This window comes from Pleurodeles waltl, chromosome 7, assembly GCF_031143425.1.
Source record: "Pleurodeles waltl isolate 20211129_DDA chromosome 7, aPleWal1.hap1.20221129, whole genome shotgun sequence".
Taxonomy (NCBI): domain Eukaryota; kingdom Metazoa; phylum Chordata; class Amphibia; order Caudata; family Salamandridae; genus Pleurodeles; species Pleurodeles waltl.
The window spans coordinates 884268725-884283633 of record NC_090446.1 but is presented as its reverse complement, the minus strand read 5'-3'; positions in this window follow the sequence as shown (position 1 = coordinate 884283633).

Below are 14909 nucleotides of genomic sequence, written 5' to 3'. Positions count from 1 at the left end.
TCTCCACTTCTCCTACCCTTTACCTTGGCCCTAAAAAACTTTTCCTGGCTAACCTTAACCTCTTTCCCCTCGATGACCTCCCCCATCCATCTTCAAAGAGTCCCAAGAGCACCGCAGCCACCACCAGCCCAGCTTCGGGTGTCACTGTTGTGCCTGGGTTCTGGAGCCCACCCTTTGCCAGCAGTGACACATCGATCAGCAGCAAGGACACGTCCAGCCCCCCCCCCGGCAAGAGGACCCGCAAAAACAAGGACCGCCGTGCGAGGACCGACAGGGCTGCCCCCAAGGAGCAATGTGCGGCCACTTCACCACCCACACCATCTAGGGGAGGCAAGGGCCCGAGAGCCCCATCAAAGGAGCGGAAGGGCAGCAGGAGCGCGGAAAAGGTGGACCCCACATGCCACATCCCAGCTGGGAAGGAGGACACTAAGGAGGCCAGGAGTCCGTCCCCGAAGGGTCCAGAAACGTCACGGTCCGAGGGCGACTGAGCAGGGAGTCGAGGCCAGGTCTGGCTCCCTTGACCTGCTGGATGAGCACCGCTGAACAGGGCCCGCGGTGCAGAAAAGCACCGCTGAACAGGGCCCCGCCGTGGAGAAGAGCATCGCTGAACAGGGCCCGCGGTGCAGAAGAGCCCCGCTGAACAGGGCCCCGCCGTGGAGAAGAGCACCGCTGAACAGGGCCCCGCCGTGGAGATAGGCACCGCTGAACCGGGCCCGCGGTGCAGAAGAGCACCGCTGAACAGGGCCCGCCGTGGAGATAGGCACCGCTGAACCGGGCCCCGCCGTGGAGAAGAGCACCGCTGAACAGGGCCCCGCCGTGGAGAAGAGCACCGCTGAACAGGGCCCGCGGTGCAGAAGAGCACCGCTGAACAGGGCCCGCCGTGGAGATAGGCACCGCTGAACCGGGCCCCGCCGTGGAGAAGAGCACCGCTGAACAGGGCCCCGCCGTGGAGAAGAGCACCGCTGAACAGGGCCCGCGGTGCAGAAGAGCACCGCTGAACAGGGCCCGCTGTGGAGATAGGCACCGCTGAACAGGGCCCCGCCGTGGAGAAGAGCACCGCTGAACAGGGCCCCGCCGTCTCAAGCACCGCTCCGCTGGGCCCTTCCTCTGAGGCACCGCTCCGCTGGGCCCTTCCTCTCAAGCACCGCTCCGCTGGGCCCTTCCTCTCAAGCACCGCTCCGCTGGGCACCGCCGTCTCAAGCACCGCTCCACTGGGCCCTTCCTCTCAAGCACCGCTCCGCTGGGCACCGCCGTCTCAAGCTCCGCTCCGCTGGGCCCTTCCTCTGAGGCACCGCTCCGCTGGGCCCTTCCTCTCAAGCACCTCTCCGCTGGGCACCGCCGTCTCAAGCACCATTTATGGTTCACTGTGCCCACCATGCCTCCTCCTTGACCAGTGGAGACTGTCATCCACCTGATGGACTGTGGCTTTGCACTCCCCAGGATGGTCCAGTGGGCAGCCCACCCACTGTAGAGACTTGAGAGACTGTGGCTTTGCACTCCCCAGGATGGTCCAGTGGGCAGCCCACCCACTGTAGAGACATTGAGAGACTGTGGCTTTGCACTCCCCAGGATGGTCCAGTGGGCAGCCCACCCACTGTAGAGACATTGAGAGACTGTGGCTTTGCACTCCCCAGGATGGTCCAGTGGGCAATCCACCCACTGCAGAGACTTGAGAGACTGTGGCTTTGCACTCCCCAGGATGGTCCAGTGGGCAGCCCACCCACTGTAGAGACATTGAGGGACTGTGGCTTTGCACTCCCCAGGATGGTCCAGTGGGCAATCCACCCACTGCAGAGACATTGAGAGACTGTGGCTTTGCACTCCCCAGGATGGTCCAGTGGGCAGCCCACCCACTGTAGAGACATTGAGAGACTGTGGCTTTGCACTCCCCAGGATGGTCCAGTGGGCAGCCCACCCACTGTAGAGACATTGAGAGACTGTGGCTTTGCACTCCCCAGGATGGTCCCGTGGGCAATCCACCCACTGCAGAGACTTGAGAGACTGTGGCTTTGCACTCCCCAGGATGGTCCAGTGGGCAGCCCACCCACTGTAGAGACATTGAGAGACTGTGGCTTTGCACTCCCCAGGATGGTCCAGTGGGCAATCCACCCACTGCAGAGACATTGAGAGACTGTGGCTTTGCACTCCCCAGGATGGTCCAGTGGGCAGCCCACCCACTGTAGAGACATTGAGAGACTGTGGCTTTGCACTCCCCAGGATGGTCCAGTGGGCAGCCCACCCACTGTAGAGACATTGAGAGACTGTGGCTTTGCACTCCCCAGGATGGTCCAGTGGGCAATCCACCCACTGCAGAGACTTGAGAGACTGTGGCTTTGCACTCCCCAGGATGGTCCAGTGGGCAGCCCACCCACTGTAGAGACATTGAGAGACTGTGGCTTTGCACTCCCCAGGATGGTCCAGTGGGCATGGTGGCTCCTCGTGGATCTGGCGTCGTGGACTCATGTGGCTGTGGTGCCCCCCCCTTCCCTTCCCCCTGAGGTGCCTGTAGTTTTTACATCTGATGCCCCTGCAGTGTTCTCTCCAAAGGACTCAGGTCTCCTGTGTGGGCTTTGCCCTTGTTTCTCAAGACTTTAGCCCACGGACATGCTGAATTCGTAGGATGTGCAGGACTTGGTACTTCAGTTATACACTGATGTGTATGTCATTAGTTTTGTTGTGAATATCTTTCATGGTTGTACGCTAATTTTCTGGAGCTTTTTGGTACATAAATATTTATTCCAAATATGATTATGTCCTAGTATTTTTCAGGGGTGTTTGGGTGGTGTCACTGTGACTTGGTGCTCTGCATTGGTGAGTACATAGTTGGGGGGGGGGGGTCGCATATGTGTGTGCCCGTAACCTTTCGTCCTCCCCCTCCCGTGTGTCGTAGGTGCAGTACTCACCGTTGTCGTCTGCGCCGGACTTCGTACTCGTGGTAGATGAGAAGGTAGACGAGAGCAGGTAGGATGTTTAATTCGGGTTCCATGCTGTCCTCCTTCCTCCTGGAGTGCGTAGTGGTGAGCGTTTTCCCGTCCGTAGTCTGTTTCCGCCGTGTTTTTATCGGCGGTGCTCCCGCCCCGGAAAAGGTGGCGGATTGGTGAGTTGGAATAGTGTGGGCGGTACGTTGGCTGCCGCCTGGCTGTTGGCGGTGACCGCCGCGCTGTTTGATTGTACCGCCGTGGCGGTCGGAGTGTTAAGGTGGCTGTCTGTGTTGGCGGTTCCCGCCAGGCTCAGAATCCCATTTTTCTGGGTTGGCCGCCGCTTTAACACCGACCGCCAGGGTTAGAATCACCCCCATAGGTGACTTATAAGTTACTTAAGTGCAGTGGTAAATGGCTGTGAAATAACGTGGACGTTATTTCACTCAGGCTGCACTGGCAGGCCTGTGTAACAATTGTCAGAGCTCACTACGGGTGGCAAAAGAAATGATGCAGCCCATAGGGATCTCCTGGAACCCCAATACCCTGGGTACCTCAGTACCATATACTAGGGAATTATATGAGTGTACCAGTATGCCAATGTAAATTGGTAAATTTAGTCACTAGCCAGTTAGTGACAAATTTGGAAGGCAGAGAGAGCATAACCACTGAGGTTCTGGTTAGCAGAGCCTCAGTGAGACAGTTAGGCATCACACAGGGAACACATACAGGGCACATACTTATGAGCACTGGGGCCCTGCCTGGCAGGGTCCCAGTGCCACATAGACTAAAACAACATATATACTCTGAAATATGGGGGTAACATGCCAGGCAAGATGGTACTTTCCTACAAGCTCTCCTCTGGGTTATCTACACCCCGAGTGGCCATCCTGGCAGAGGAGGTGACACCTCGTTCTGTGGCACTGCCTTTGTTCCTGAGCATGGAAGTTACACAACATAACCAGAGGTGGTCAAAAATCAGTCTGTGTGTACATGCTTTTGTGAGGCTACTGGCTGAGCAGAGCACAGAGTGGCAACTTTCTAAAAGTTGCCTACATTTAGTAGTGATATTATTTTGACCTAGCCATCAGGTCGCATTTAATGCCACAATTTAATTGATACCTTACATGACCCAATTTAGTAGTCCCAGTCAAAAGTTAGCCGGGTTGGGATGCCACCCGGTAACTCCGTGTTAGCCAATGGGGCTGCCAGTTTTACCCACAGCGAAACAACAATTTGGAAGTGTTGCTGTTGAGACATATCAAGAAACATATCTTACTTAACAAAATACACGTCCCTCGACATAGGACTCCATATGACTTCCTTAGGGGAGACTTATATATAATGTCAAGGGATACAGTGGCTTTGCCATTGGTTTCAACAGCAAAGTCCAAATGGCACTGAAAACACTGTCCTTCCAGTCTGCAGACTGTGAGTCATTTTGTACCTTGTCATATGAAGGGTGGCACAAATAGTGCTTCACCCCTGAGTGGACACTCTGGGCCTGATTATGACCTTGGTGGAGGGGATACTCTGTCACAAATGTGACAGATATCCTGTCTGCCATTCACATCCTATCGGACTTGTAAAATGGCAGGCGGAATAACCGTCATGTTTGTGATGGAGTTTTCCCTCCGGCAAGGCCGTAATCAGGCCTTCTGTCTTACATACTCTGGGTATCCCTCCACTTATGAAATGATTTGACTCTGATGGATGGATGGAGTTCCCGGGCCTGAAGGAGCCTGGGGGGGTCACACATCTTCCTTCTCTATTAAATACATTTTGTGACCCTCGCGGACCGTGTTCCACTCTGTTTTCTTTCTAAATTGTGCCCAGATCCTCCACGAATCTGTAACAAAATTAAAAAATAAAATTATGTTTTTCTCCCCAACGGGGGTTCCTCTAGCACATCCCCTCATCAGGCCTAATTAGACACAGTATCCTGACCCTGATCCTAATATCTTTTAAATGCTTTCTCTCAGGACAGGGGGCAGCTTTGATAATATGCTGGCAACCAATCAGATCTCATCTCAATTTGGTGTAATGTAGTTCAGCTGTTTGGGCTATAGCCTGTCTAATTTTCTTATGGAAAAATTTATGGGGGAAAATATGTGTTTGGGAGAGTTTTTTCTTGCACAAGGCTTGCCATTGGTAGTTGGGGAGCAAGAATTATTTCCCCTTGCTCGATTTGTGGGTGCGAGCAGGGCACCCAGCAAGATTTTCCAAACACAGGCGGTCATGGGTGGTTGTGACTTTGCACACTAGGAAAGCTGCTGGCACTGGGAAAATCTACTTGATTTCTCAACGTGGAACAAGCGTCTGATGCTAGAAATCAGGGTAACATACAGATTTCTGCCTGCTCACGGAACTCCATGGAATCTTGTGGAGTGTTAATGTAACTCCATGGAATCCCACAGAGGGAAACTCCACAAGTTCTGCCCACCCCTGAAGTTAACCTGTCCTTAACTCTCTGGTAGCTAGGCATGAAAGAAGCCAGGCTTGACTTAGAGGCACATAAACAGAAATAATGTAAAAATAGCACACAAGACAAATTTTACACAAATTTAGAAACACAGAATAAATCATAATAAATAAAATGATACAAGATAAACAACAATCCAGTCAGTAGAACTGGATGTATGCAGTTTCAAAATTGTAAGTAGATATAGAGACTAAAAGCACAAAGTGCCACTCGCAGTCATCTGGTGGTCCTAGAACAAGGAAACGTCACACATTCAGGCCAATATCAATGAAGTGTGGCTAGGTACTGAGACCAGGTTAGTACACCTCAAAAAGTCACCTTCTCAAAAAAGTCCAAATCGAATAATTATTTTAGTGTTGAAGGAGGTAGCATGGAGCAGGGTCTGTGTTGCGGGATGTCTTGTTGTGGAGCGAAGAGCCAGCCTGACACACAGACGGTTGTTGCTGTTACACAAAGGTCTGATTGGGTATCATGGACCGCCATCACTAGAGTTTTGCATTATTGTTCACCACAAACTGTCGCTGCTGTAGTACGAAGAGGCACTCTAGCACTGTTGATCGTCACTGAAGCTTGCTTATTCAGGTTTACTGGAGCTTCGAATTTGCAGTCATCAGAGCATCAGAGTCTTGGTGTGATGAGGCCTGTTCATGGTCAAAGCTTTAAGATCTTATCCTTCTTTACAGAAGTATGCATTCAGATGCCAGCCAAGAGTCCGGGACCTAGGGAGGTACCTCTTGGAGATCAGTGAATCATTCTAGCAGAGGCTAGCTGGACTCAGGCAAGTAAATTTCCAGGTCTGATGAACTGGGCAGATGCAGGACAGATGGCTGGAACTCATGTCACTCTAGTTCCCTGTTGTACTTTTTCCCTTATGCAGGCTCATCCCCAATCTTTTTGCTTCCTGCCTCCTATTTTTTTCTGACCTGTTTTTGTTGGCTTTAGAACTCTGGGCACTTTACCACTGCTAACCAGTGCTAAAGTGTGTATGCTCTCTGTGTAAATTACATTGTTGATTGGATTTCCATGATTGGCATATTTGATTTACTGGTAAGTTCCGAGTACAGTGACCTAGGGGTGCCCAGGGCCTGTAAATCAAATGCTACTAGTAGGCCTGCAGCACTGGTTATGCCCCCCACATTAGTAGCCCTGCAAACATGGCTCAGACCTGCCACCGCAGTGTCTGTTTGTGCAGATTTTAACTGCCAATTCAACTTGGCAAGTGTACCCACTTGCCAGGCCTAAACCTTCCCTTTCCTTACATATAGGACACCCCTAAGGTAGGCCCTAGGTAGCCCCATGGGCAGGGTGCAGTGTATGCTTAAGGTAGGACACATACTAATGTGTTTTATATGTCCTAACAGTGAAATACTGCCAAATTTGTTTTTCACTGTTGCAAGGCCTATCCCTCTCATAGGTTAACATGGGGCTGCCTTTAAATGTGATTAAAGCGTAGATTCCCTTTGGGAGCAGATTGACATGTGGAGTTTGGGGTCTCTGATCTCACAATTTAAAAATACATATTTTACTAAAGTTGATTTTGAGATTGTGTGTTTGAAAATAACACTTTTAGAAATTGAGCATTTTCTTACTTAAACCATTCTGTGCCTCTGCCTGTTTGTGGATTCCCTGTCTGGGTCAGTTTGACAGTTGGGCTGCTTGCACCTCTCTCTAGACAGTGACACAAAGGGAGCTGGGGTGTAGCCTGCATGTCCTGATGAGCCATCTGTGCTAGCAGGGAGAAGAGTGTGGTCACTTACACCTGAATGAGGTATGCCTGCCCTTACACAATTTAGTCTCCTACCCCCTGGTGTGAGTCTGGGGCCTGGCCTGGGCAAGGCAGGATTTCTCAAACAAAAGAGGCTTTCCTTTGAAGTAAGCCTACTTCAAAGGCCAAAATGGGTAGAAGAAGGGCTCCCAAAACTACAGACTTTAGATCACTTCTGGAAATCAAGAGGAACCTCTGCCTGGAGAAGAGCTGAAGAGCTGAGGAGAAGTGCTGCCCTGCCTGTGACTGTGCTTTGTGGAGCTATCCTGCAGTTACTGTTTCTGCCTGGTGAAAGGGACAAAGACTGGACTTTGTTGTGCATTCCTGCTTGTGAAGAAATCTCCAAGGGCTTGTCCTGAGCTTGCCTCCTGTTGTTGAAGTCTCAGGGCCATCAAAGACTTGCCCTGCCAGCACCTGGACTCTCTGCTGAGACTCCTGCCAAGTGGTGCCCTATCCAATTCCTGGAGCCCTGACAAGTGAAGTTGGCAGACCAAGATTGAAAATCAACGTACAGACCACCGTGCAGGGAAATTTCTGACGCAACCTCTGAGACGCGGCTGAAAAAATGACGCACCGCCGGCTTTGTGGCTGAAAACGACGCTAAGCCTGCAAGGCGGCTGAAAGATCGAAACACGCAGCTAGAGAATAACGCGCAACACCGCTAACAGAGGTTGGTAACATGGCAACCCACACAGCACGTTGCTGATACCATGTGGCAGGATTTTCGACGCAAACCTTGCTTGGTGTGGAAAAATTACACAACGCCTGCCCGGACCCGAGTGCTTGCCCAGATTAACGTATCGCTCTCCTGCGGAAAGGAAAAACGACGCATGCTGACCCAACCAGAGAAGGAGAAACGATGCACTGTCTCGCTTGTGAGTGAGAAATCAATGCATCACTAACCTTTTTCGACGCACACTTGCCCATGCGTATTATTTTGACGCTACCAAGGTACTTTTCAAAGCTAACAGTGTTTTTACTGTTTACAAGAGGATTTAAGACCCGTTTGCTTTTAAAATTAATAACTTGACTTGTGTATGTTGGATTTGTCTCATTTTGGTCTTGTTTCATTTAGATAAATATTTCCTATTTTTCTGAACCTGTGTTGTGTCATTTTGAAGTGTTTTCCCAGAGTTACTGTGTGTGTTGGTACAAATACTTTACACCTAAACTCTAAAGTTAAGCCTGCATGCTCGTGCCAAGCTACCAAGGGGGTGATTGAGGGTTACCTAAGGGTGATACTCCTTTATCCTGACTAGAGTGAGGATCCTTGCTTGGACAGGAGGGGATAACCTGACTGCCATCCAAAGAGCCCATTTCTAACATTCCCACAGAAGGCCAGCCATCTAGCCCTTTCAGTCACTCTGGTGGTTCTCAGTTATAGGAGCAGCTCTAGACTTCCTTCTTCAGGCAGCAGGCCAGCCGGACAGCCTTTCCAGCAGCAATTCAACAGGGCAGTCCATCAGTAGCAGGGCAGCAGGACAATCCTTCTCCCGAGTGGCCCAAGTGATCAGATGAGTAGTTCAAGAGGTCCAATATCTATGCATGGTACCATCCTTTGGAGTGGGAGAAATCCCTATACTACCCCTACCTTTTGTTCTGGAAAGTTTTGTCCATCCCCTTCATGAGGTTCCAAGTAGTTTAGGGTGGGAAAAGACTGATGTCAAAATCCTTTGTCTGTGTGCTGGAGGCAAGGCCCTTTGAAATGTAAATGGGGTTGGAAATAATCCTGCCACAACCATCCTGGTAGCATGGCCCAAGTCCTCATTTGTCTCAATGCCTGGGAGGAAGACACAAAGGCTAACAGATAAACTAATTGGAGTCATGTGACCCAGGATACTGGCAGAGGCACAAATGGTTAGGAAAAAAAAAACAGTTTTCTTAAAGTGGCATTTTCAGAACTGTGACTTAAAATCTGACTTTACAATTAAAGAGGGGTTTATATTACAATTCATTGGAATGTAAACACCATTTTCCTATTGGCTCCCATACTTAAGGTATCCCTTAATACATATCATTTGGTATCCAATGGTATTCTATTAGAGTGATAGGCTTTGTTATAGTGAAAAACTGCTTTGGATGCTTTGCACTACCAGGTCATTTAAAACTCAAAGCCACTTGTACTACTTTTTCAATACAATGTACCTGGCCCAATGAGCCTTTAGAGCCTACCTTAGGAGTGGGTGAGATATACTAAAAAGGAAGGTTTAGGCCTGGCAAAAGTTTCATTTTTCCAGGTCAAGATGGCAGTGTATACTCTTACCACAGATTTTGGTGCCAGGCCTGAGACCTGTTTTAAAAGGCTAATGGGTGGGTGGCTCAGTGGGTACTGCTGGGCAACTAGCTGCATTAAATTTGCGGGCCCTGGGCACATGGAGAACCATTTACTAGGGACTTACAAGTAAATTAAATCTGCCAATTAGGTGTAGGGCAATTGTACCATGTTTTAGGGACAGTGCACACACACTTTGGCACTGGTTATCAGTGGTAAACTGCAGAGTCATAAAGCCAATGAAATCTAATTCAGCAAAGCAGGCATGGTGAAGACAAAAGGTTTGAGTGTCAGGTCTAACACCTACTTAAGTTTATAATAAGTATAACACTGGTTTACACCAAAGTAAATGCAGTGGACAAATGTTTATTTTTCTAGCACTGTATTTAGTGTTTCACTCATGATGTTGTCACCCATCCTAAATTTAAAATACTATCGTTAAAATAAGGAGGTCGTTTTTATTTAGGCAAAGTGAAGGTAATAGAATTTAAAACATAAAACTAGAAGATTGTTCCCTTGGTAATGATGCACTATTCTGTCTGTGAGTTTCTAAAGATTTCAGATTGACTGCATGGAGAGAGAGACACCCCCCCCCCATTTCAATGTATTAACATGACAGCGCCAAGTAAATGAAAATGGGTATGTTCCCTTCTCACTCATTTTTATTTTTCTCCCTGGAGCATTTGCATAGCACTGAGGTCTCAGGAGAGTCAGTTGCAGATAGCAAGTAACCTGGTCAATGAATCATGCAACATTTCTGTTTTCTTTAGACTGACAGTAAGTGTATAATTTAGCTTGCCTGGGGCTTGTGTTGAACTTTAACTTTGAAATTGTTTAGACACATTGAGCTGGTATCTGGTCTCTTTTTGAATGGTGGCGGTACCTCATGCATGATTTTAGTGCAGATTGTTGTCTAGGTATCTCTCGCTTAACAAATGATGTTTTTGTGCATCTCATTAGAAAAAAAGCCACAATATACAATAAAGTGTGTGATTTGTTCAGATTTCTTTCTTACTGGGATTTACCCAAGGGAACCTATGCTAACTAAAGATTCTAGGCCTACTTAACTCCCTCCATGGGTACGGGAGGTGGGTATTTGCACTATACTATCAAAGTCTCAACAATACAAATTTCAATCAATCAATCAATGAATTTGTGCTTGTATAGTGCAACTACTCACCCGTTAGGGTCTCAAGGCGCTGGTAGGGGTAAGTGTAGCATATACCGGTGAGGTGGTTCTTAAAAAAGCCATGTCTTCAGTTCCTTCGTGAAGCTGAGGAGGGAGATGGTTTGTCTGATGTGGAGAGGGAGGATGTTCCAGGCGGTGGCTGCGAGGTAGGAAAAGGAGCGTCCTCCTGTTCTGGTTTTCCTGATGTGGGGTACTTCTGCAAGAGAGAACTAGGCTGAGCGTAGGGTCCTGCGGGTTACGTGGAGTTTGAGTCACTGGTTCAGGTAGGCTGATCCGGTGTTGTGGAGGGCTTTGTGTGTGAGTGTGAGGATCTTGATGGTGATGGCAGTGTTGAGGTAGGTCGAGGTCCAGTCTGGCAGCGGCATTCTGGATGTTTTGTGGCTTGCGGGTGAGTTTCTTGTGGATTCCAGCGTATAGTGCGTTGTAATAGTCCAGTCTGCTCGTGATCAGGGCATGTGTGGTGGTCTTTCTATATTTGAGGGGAATCCACTTGAAGGACTTGCATAGGAGGTGGAGGGTGCGGAAGCAGGTGGAGGTGACTGAGTTGATTTGATGGTTCATGCTGGGGTTGGAGTCCAGGATGATTCCGAGGTTGCGGGCATGGCTGGTGGGCGTGGACGGGTTTCCGAGGGTGGGTGTCCATGCTTTGGATTGAGGGCCAATGATGAGGACTTCTGGTTTGTTTGCACTGAGTTGAAGGCAGCTTTTTCTCATCCAGTTGGCGACTGCTTTCATGCAATCGTGGAAGTTGTGTCTGGCTTTGTTGGGTTCGTTGGAGAGGAAGAGGATTAGTTAGGTGTCTTCAGCCTAGGAGATGATGTTGATTCTCTAGCTTCTGACGAGAGTGGCTAGCGGTGCCATGTAGACGTTTAACAATGTGGGGCTAAGGGAGGATCCCTGGGGCACTCTGCAGGTGGTGGGGTATGTGAGAAAGGGGGCTAGTCTCACTCGTTGAGTTCTGCTGGAGAGGAAGGATTGGAGCTCCTTTCTCTGATACTGGCTTCGTAGATACTTCTGATCAGGGTGTGATGGGAGACTGTGTCGAAGGCCACCGAGAGGTCTAGTAGGAGGAGTGCTGTCATCTTTCCCTTGTCCAGCAGGGAGCGTATGTAGTCTGTTGTGGCCAGGAGGGATATTTCGGTGCTATGTTTTTTCCTGAATCCGGATTTCTCTCTGTAGATGCAATGTTAACTCATTTATAGTCTGTGATGTTCTGTGATTCAGGGTCAAGGACTCTGTGGTCACAGATTGTTTTTTTGGACAAAAACATTTGTGTCCAACCCATTCCATGCATCAGATGGTTGGGAGCTGTCCGATACCGTGGTACTCGTGTGTCAGATGTCTCCCAGCCTTCCCCAGACATGACACAGGAAATCCCTCTGGTGCGGGCATTGGAGAGATTTCCCACTGCCAGAAACAGTCTCAGGAGCTGGGAAAGAGCTTCCCCAGCTAACGAGGATGCTTTCTGTTTTCAGTGAAATGACAATCAAAGTATATGGCATGCTGGTGTCATTTCACTGAAAACAACAATGAAATGAGCCCATCGCCTCATTTCACTTTCAGTGCCTCAATGCTTGTGGGGCTATCACAGCCCCTGAGTCCCGAGGCAAAAGAAAGAGGTATCATGAGCACCAATGCAAAAGGAAGAGGTATTATTGGAAAACAGAGAATCTTCTCTTTCCAATGATACCATACCTAGTGGATCCCTGGTTGGGGATTGATGCTGGAGGGTGGTCCCCAAGCAAAAGCAAGGATCCACCACTAGACACTAGGGAGGGGGAGCAGCCCCTAGGAAAAGGACTTTTGATTGGCCTTTGTTGTTTTGGCCAAATTCAGCCTTTCTGCCCCCCCCACCCAGGGGGCCAGGTGGGGGAAATAGTCCCCCATCTGCCATCCCAGGGGGCAGAGAGCCCACTAGGCACCAGGGATTTTATTTTGTTCATATAGGGATGATGGCTGCTCAGAATGGGCACTGCAAGGCCACACACCTCTTAACAATTGGCCCAGTCTTTCTGCCACCCTGGAGGGCAAATGGAGATTATTACTCCAGATCGTCCACCGGGGTGGGGGCAGAAAACCCACTAGACAGAATTTCCTATTTTTTCTTTGCTAGTTTAGAGGTGCTGGCTGCCCAGAATGGGTATGGCAATGCCCCCACAAAATGGGCACAGTCTTTCAGCCCCCCTCGCCGAGAAACAGATGGGGTTATTACCACATCTGCCCCCATGGGGGAGAGAAAGCACACTAGACACCAGGGACTTTTTTTTTTTTGTGTAGCGGCTGCCCAGAATGGGCATGGCAATGTCCCCACAACTTCCTAAAAAAATGTCACAGTCATTCTGCTCCCTGGGGACAGATGGGGGGTATTACCCACGATCTGCCCCTGGATGAGCAGATTATCCACTAGACAACTAGACACTATTTTGTTTCTTCATGTAAGTGTAAGGGCAATGCCCTTCCCCAAAAAATGGGCACAATCATTCTGCACCCTGGGGCAGATGGGAATTATTACCACCAAATTGACCCCCAGGGGGGGCAGAAATCCCACTAAACACCAGGAAAGATTTTTTTTTTTTTAAACAGTTGTGGGGGTTGGAACATGGCCATGCCCCGCCCCACATAAATTAGGACAAAGTCTTTCTGCCCTCCCAGGGAACAGAGGGGGGTATTTACCCATGATCCGCCCTCGGGGGCCCACTAGACCCCAGGAAAAAAAAAAAAAATGGAGGGGTGGGGACTGCCCACCACTAAGGGCATGGTTATGCCCCCACCCCAACTGAAGGGAGCAACAATCTTTCTGCTCCCCCTGCGGATTAAAGCATCTCATCCAAATGGCAAGCAAGAGGACATTTAACTCTTTTGGGTGTTGATTTTACATATGGGCCAGGAGAGCTTGGCTGACTCCCAATATTGTCCCACTTGCAACAGTGAACAGCTGCGCTTTTCGGGCTTTGGTAGAATGCCTCCTGGAATAACTTACCGGACTCAGAAACGTATGAAAACTAGACATCTGGAAGAATTCAAGGTGGTGTGCATCACATGTACCCTACAGCATTTTCTTAACCACAATGCCATGCAAACCTCCAACTTTGCCTGAAGTCATGCATTTTCCTTGCATTTCTGTGATGTAAACTTCTGGAATCCCCATGAACCACAAAATTCCTACCACCCAGAGTCACCCCACCTGTGCCAATAAAAACTCTGCCCCACTTGTGTGGCTGTGCCTTGCGCCAGTGAGAGGAACAGATCGAACCAAGGTCAAAGCAGTCTCCACGCAAGGGCTCCCATTGTCCTTGATTTGATCTATTCCTGTTGCGACACTAGGACCAGCTACACAAGTGGGGCTCTGGTTTTATCAGAATAGGTGGGACAATGCTGGGTGGTAGGAGATTCTGGAAGTTTCTATCACAGAAATGTAAGGGAAAGACGTGATTTCAGGATACTTTTGAGATCTGCAGGGCAATATGGATAAAAATACCTACTGGAATCAATGCAAGTCATGCCATCCTGAATTCCACGGGGTGTCTGGTTTTGAAAGATTTACAGGTTGGCTAGGTTTCCCTTGGTACCAGCTGAGCTAGGGTCCAAAACCTAGAGCTACCTACATCAACAAAAAGAGGGTCAGTTTTGGGTGGAAAAACATGCTGTGTCCATGTGGGTTTTGGGCCATTTCCTGTCACAGGCATTAGGCCTACTCACAGAAGTGAGGTGCCATTTTTATCAGGAGACTTGCGGGAATGCCGGGTGGAATGAGGTTTGTGGCTCCCCACAGATTCCAGATTTTCCATCACAGTAATGTGAGGAAAATGTGTTTTTTTTACTCAGTGTTTGAGGTTTGCAGAGGATTATGGGGAAAAAAATGTGATGGAGTCCACACACGTCAGTCCACCATGGATACTGCTGGATGTCCGTTTTAAAAAAATGTACAGGTTGGCTAGGGTTCCCCAGGTGCCGGTTGAGCTAGTTCCAAAATCTAGAGCTATCCACATAAGAAAAAGAGGGTTCCTTTGCAGTGAAAAAATGTGCTGCGTCCATGTTGCTTTTGAGCCATTTCCTGTTGTGGGCACTAGGTCTAATCACACAAGTGAGTTGCCATTTTTATCAGAAGACTTGAGGGAATGCTGGGTGGAAGGACGTTTGTGACTTCTCACAGATTGCAGCTTTTCTATCATAGAAATGTAAGTAAATGTTATTTTGTTGTCAATGTTTGAGGTTTGAAGGGGATTCTGGGTAAAAAAAAGCCCCTAGGTTTCTAGCATTAGAGTAGGGTCCAAAAGCTAGAG